The following is a 6,000-nucleotide window of genomic DNA, read 5'->3' as shown; positions in this document are numbered from 1 at the left end:
AATTTATTTTAAGTTTTTTAACTCCAAATACCGACATTAAAATCTCAAAATTACTGTTTAATCCCAAAATCTTTGTTATAAATAATTTTGAATTTTTTGATTCGAATTATCGAATTAATTTTTAATTTTCAAAACAGAAATTTTTAATTAAAAAAAATAAATTTTTAATTTTCAAAAAATTAACTTTTATTTACAAAAATCGAATTAAAAATTAAAAATGAAAATTTAATCCCAAGTATACACAACTAAAAATTAAAAAAATATCTCTACTTTTATGTGGTATAAAAATTATATACACCACTATGTTAAGTTTTATCAGAAAAAGCAAACTTAGTTTTACAAAAAAAAAGAAAACGATTTTGAAATTCAAAAATAATTAAAATGTCAATTTTAAATTTTTAAACTAAAAATTTATTCGTAAAACATGCGCAACCCTAATGTACATACAAGTAAATATACTATGTACAAATACAAATACACAAATAACTACAAATCTAAATAAGTACACTCACGCTCACACTGCCCACTGTCTGTCGACTGTCTAACGGTTTTTTTTCGCATTTGCCGATAACTGAACTCTACTTACGCTTGCCTTAATTTCGCTTTTACAAGTATATATTTATTTAATTTGGCCCACAACTCCCACAACTTTAGACAGTAGGCACACATATGGCAGCCGGAAGCGTCAGCAGTCGCAGAGTGACAATAACGGTATTATATGTATGTGTGTGCGTGTGTGTTGAGCGCACTGTTTTGCCCACACACCCTTGCTATGCGTTCTTAATTTTTAATATACTTAAAGGCTAGCGCACAAATCGTATCTATAACAATTTTTCAATGCAATTCCTTTGCACACAGCCGAGCAGCAAACAAAGCGTATAGCGATTTGACACACATACAGCTAAGTAAATATGCAGCCAACCCACTCAAACACACGCACACAGGCACACACTCATTCATATAAACGCACAGCCTGTCGCCGTGTTTGTGCATTTCCTCTTTCCACTGACATTCTCTTGCCACTTATCACTTTTTGCTGTTTTTAACGCTGTCTCTTTGCGCTCAACTTTCACGCACACACACACACACGAATGCGCTTGTGTTTACGCACCTTTCCATGCTCTGTCAATTTTTGTTTTGCTCTAGATATTTGCGCCCACACTTGTTGTCTCACTCTTGCGCCACGCACCCATCACGCTCACTCTCTCTCTCACTCACTCTGCCATTGAGCGCCGATTGCTTGTAGTTTGAGTTTGTTTTGTTTACCGTTTATTTATGTTCCGTTACGCGCTCGCTTTGTTCGTTTTACACAACAATGGCACTCAAGTCGCCCGGCTGGCCGCTAGATGGCGCGCCTTGGCGTTTACGCTTTGAATTTAAATTTATATTTCGTGCAGTGTGTGGCTGCTTTGGCTCTATTTCGCTTCTATGCGCGCTTGTGTGTGCGTTTAGTGCAGCTTAATTGCGCTCTCGCTTGCATTAATTGACGTAGTCGTATTCGTATTTGTTTTTGTGTTTGTACGTGTGCGCAGGAATAATGAAAAATCACCGATATAAATTGGGGTTGTGCGTCTGTTTGTGGTTGAATGAATTTTGTGTATCTAAAAGAGTTTCGAAACTTTGCAATTTTTCACATTAACCCACTCAGAACCCGTGAGTGCTTAGGATTTGAAAATTTAATTTTAACTTTATATTGCAAATTATATAAATTTAGCATCGGAATGCTTTGTAGCAGGTGATATCAACTCGTCGAAAACCGCTACTAAACGTGCCGTTCACCAAACGAAGGTCATTGTAGTCTCCAGGGGACTTATCACATGGCAGAGAGAGAGTCAAAGATGACTTATGAAGTCTCACTATAGATTCCACTCTTCGGTGGAAGGAGCATATGGATTTGACCACGACGGTCAAAGCCACAAAATCATTCACGGTGAGCAATCGTCTGACTGGGAATTCCTGAGACTGCAAGCCGAGAATTAACTAGTGGAAGAACAACGTGCTTGTGAAACCGTTTGTCACGTATGGAAGAGATGGATGGGCTTCAAAAGCATCCCACCTAGTCATCAAACAAGCAGTAAAACTTACAAAGGTTCAAATGCCAGCAGAAGAGTTTATCAGAGGAAAGGTAATCTTGTCTCAGCAAATGAAGCTTTTAAGTGATGAAATACTACTGGCTCTTCTCCCGAGGGAGAAACTTTCCACACCTGTGGGACGTTTTCCGAGCATTTTCCAAGCAATAGTCTTTGCCATACGTCACAATGAAAGCATCGCCATACTCAGTGATAGTCAAGCGGCACTTGAAGCGACCTCAGCTTGCCAACAGCCTATGAGCTCACAACCAAGTTCACTTCATCTGGGTGCGAAGTCACAAGGATATAGTCGAGAAAGAACTGGCTGACGAGTTTGCCTGCATCGAATAACAAATCTACGTAGCCATCAAGGTTATAACCACGGTCCATATATGGGTCAGAAGCCTTTTGATAGGCATCATCGGACAGCCCGAAACAAGCCACTTCACAGTCAGGTCGACAGTCGACCAGATTGCCAAAAGTGGTGTATGGCTATCGCCCGAAAATGCGATCGACATTGATCTGGGCAGGAACATGGCAATGATGAAATGGATGAAACGATGGAACGATCTGGGTTCAAAACTCCAGAAGTCTTTGGAGTAATTGGCTGGTAATAGTATGCACTGGACCCGCATTGTAAAAGCTACGTTTCAAGCAGTTGAAGGCCTCACGGTCTGAGACACTGGAAGAGGTACGGTTAGTGAGGGCACAGAGTATGTTGAAATTTGTATCAAGCGCAGACATCCAAATGGATGAATACTCCTTATGAACAATAGATTCTGCAAACAGCGTTTTGAGGAAAAACGAATTTCAAGTTTTATGAAAAGATTCAAACGCACAGACTCGTCTTTTCAAATACGCCCATACTTTCGAAGCTATTTGCCAGCTAGAACTTTCGTTCCTTAAACGTACTATAAGCCGCCTTGTTGAGGCCATTTGTCCAGCTCCAAACTAAAATTTTACACTGTATAAACTTGATTACATATAAATATGTAGCTGCAGGCGTTTCGTAAAAGTTTTTTGTCGTATTTTTAGCTTTCTGTGATATTCAAATAAGTTGAAAAAAGTGTAATGAAATTACGCTACAGAAATTAGTTACTAAGAGTCCAGTCTTAATCCGTCAAGCTAAGATAATACCACAAAAAATGGAGCGAACATCGGTGAAGTCAGCTTTTACTCCTATGAGGACATCAGCCAGCTTGGGAGCGACACCTTCCCAATTAAGGGATCTAACATAGCATAAGGGTAAATCGTAAGCCTTAATACGTTTACAGTAGTCATTTGAGGCTGTTGTGTCCTTCTCAATGGGAGTATTTTTTTTACTTGGCGGGTCCCAAACCCAGCGCACAAGCCTGGCGAGGAATGACTCTCCTTCTCAATTTAACTCGTTTTCAAATTGATGTTCTTTGGCTACCCAGACTTCTACACAAGACTCCACTCTGCTCGATCGATGGAGAAATATATCATACTGGCGATTAGCCAACTTTCATCGAGTTAATGCTTAGTCCAAGTGCAGATCCAAAGGGACACAGAAAAGTGTCATATAAACACCGTAGACAATGAACCGAGTAGAGTTCAAAAGAGGCTTTTATAAAAGTAGTCGAAAAATGATTTTGGATGACATTAAAATGAATTTAATAGAGATGACTTAACACAGTTTTCGAAGGTTCTTTATAAAGTTGAAACTTCAAAGCTTCAGTTAGTGAAAATCTTCTGGAAAATACAAGACAATACAAGGACAGCCAGTGTTCCAACTGACTCATGCCAAATAACACATTAACACAAATGGCTTAGGCTTGCCAGTTTACTACAGCCCATGAATGATATTTGACAATTCGTATGAATGAATTTATTATGAAAATATTTCGCATCTGCTCAAACATATTATAGTTTATTCAGTTTTAATGTATGTTTGTTGATGCATCAACTACCTGCACCGCGTAACCCAATTTCAGCGCACATATGTAACTCGAAGGCACATGCGCACCGACAAGCATGCGTACCGCCCCTTCATACCAAAATCATAACAGCACATCCGTTTACCAGGAAGCCCTACTGACTCACTGGACGCCACACGCTGGCAAGGCAAGCAAGCCAGTTTTCCCCAGCAGCATTAACGATGCACTCCTTGAGCCATGCAACCTAATTTCAATTTTCAACTCACTCAACAGGTTTCCCAACAACAACAACAACAACAGCAGCAGAAATTACAAAACGCATAAAAGGTGCAACAAGCGAAAATATCGGTAGTAAATCCATATTGACCTTCTTGCGCTGCAGCGCCGCATTATATCACGGTTATGTGAGTGTGTGTGTGTGTGTTTTTTTTTCACAGCACTCCTTCGTAGCCATTTGGCGCACCATTTGGACCCGGTCCGGCGCAACAGACGAAAGACAAGGCTGCCTATGCCGTTGCGTCGTACTCATGCCAAATATTAGTTAACTGTATGCCTATATATGTATGTATGTATTTATGTACATGTGTATGAGTCTTAAGACTGCGCTTCAAAGAGCCGTCGATCGAGCGCCACAAACACCGTTGCGGGCCGTTGTTGGCTCAATGATCGCCGAGCACTTACAGCATATTCATACGCAGCTACATATGTATGTAAGTGTACTCAGCGTTCCCCCCCTCCCCCCTGAACCAATAACCACCAGCCACTAGACGGCTAGACGGGTGTACAAGAATATCGCTACAACAACAACAACAACAACAACAAATTTCATAATCATACGATACGTTTTTCCTGTCCAAATGCGGGGTTGTGGAGTGTAGGCGCAGTGCCGTGTTGTTGCTGTGAGCCCCTGAGGTGAATCTCAACAGTTTGCAAAACTGGTTCTGACGTACTCAAACACTCACACACACACACATACATATATGCATATTGAGTCGCTGATGTATTGCATTTGTTGTACGATAAATATGGGGAACTCTCTTGACGTGCGGATGCTGCAATCCACTTTGTTGTGACTCTTTCAATGTTACCGTTTTTTTGTTGTTGCCCACATTGCTGATCATTCACTAACTAGTTTTATACTCATATTTTGTTGACTTTGTACATTGGATCATACACACATACACGCATACATGTGTAACTAAGTATGCACGGTAGACATTCGTTGTTTGATGACGAAAGTGGCCGAGAGCTGCTATGCGTCGCTACCGCCAGCGCTTGTGTTGGCTACTTGGTTACTATCGGCGCGACCACTTCACTTCGCTTCGCTCGGCGTCTGTGCAAGACCTTTCTGCTGGTCGTTGTGACTTTCAATTTCACTGAGTAAGGTGATTTGCACTACACGTTTTGCGACGCGCGCTCGTTTTCTGGATTTTCCATAACTAAATTGTACCGCGTCAATGGACCAGTGAGTCAGATAATGAGGTAGTTGTGAAAAGCTTTCATAGTTATTTTCATCACTTTGAAGGGTTATTGCGAAAGTGATAAATCGCGTTTTCATTAAATCGAAAATGTTTATTGACGTCACAGTGTTTCATAGAGATTATGAAGTTTCTAAACTCCGAAATGTGAACCACATTTCCTTCCTCTAAAGAAAATAAGTAAAACACCGTTTTTCCCAACGTTGTCAGGAACGATGTTTAGAATATATTAACACAATTCCAACATCCTAGATAGAAGAGCAACTCTGATTTCAAAGACACTTTCCCCATTTTCCATATTCTTTCTTAGGGGGAATTTGCCCGGAGTTTTCATTTCGCAATAACAATAAGAAAAAAACGTCAACTGAAGCTAGAATACCATTCAAAAATAAACAAGTTTCCATACACACCTTTTATTCTGATCGCTGCACGTCTCCTTTTCTATATATCCCTTCTGAGAAGTAGCTTCTGAAACTGAAAGACTTCTTCTTCTTTCTTTAAGGGCGTAGACACCGCTTACATGGTTGTACCCGAGTTAACAACAGCGCGCTAGTC

Source organism: Bactrocera latifrons, unplaced genomic scaffold (assembly GCF_001853355.1).
Source record: "Bactrocera latifrons isolate USDA-ARS-PBARC rearing strain unplaced genomic scaffold, ASM185335v1 scaffold_111, whole genome shotgun sequence".
NCBI lineage: Eukaryota > Metazoa > Arthropoda > Insecta > Diptera > Tephritidae > Bactrocera > Bactrocera latifrons.
The sequence above is the reverse complement of the archived record's forward strand: the minus strand, read 5'-3'. Positions refer to the sequence as shown.